The 239-nt window shown below is 43.9% G+C and overlaps 1 pseudogene; it reads right to left on the bottom strand.

Moving 5' to 3' along the window:
* Positions 1-25: 25 nt before the first annotated feature.
* LOC104547479 lies at positions 26-229 on the bottom strand (annotated as a pseudogene).
* Between the last annotated feature and the right edge of the window lie 10 nt (positions 230-239).

Below are 239 nucleotides of genomic sequence, written 5' to 3' on the forward strand. Positions count from 1 at the left end.
TCAGCAGGACAACTGGTTTGCTTACGTTGGGTAGTTTCATGATGAAGTCATAAGCGTTCGCTTCCTTGGTGGCTATCTCAATCTCTCCCATGGTGACATCCTCACGGCCATAGCGAATATTTTCTGCAATGGTAGTAGCAAAGAGCACAGGCTCCTGATTCACCACACCAATAATGTCCCGCAGATATCGTATATTTAAGGTCTTAATATCCTGCCCATCAATGGTAACCTAAACAAAA

Source organism: Mesitornis unicolor, unplaced genomic scaffold (genome assembly GCF_000695765.1).
Source record: "Mesitornis unicolor isolate BGI_N332 unplaced genomic scaffold, ASM69576v1 C12779102, whole genome shotgun sequence".
Taxonomy (NCBI): domain Eukaryota; kingdom Metazoa; phylum Chordata; class Aves; order Mesitornithiformes; family Mesitornithidae; genus Mesitornis; species Mesitornis unicolor.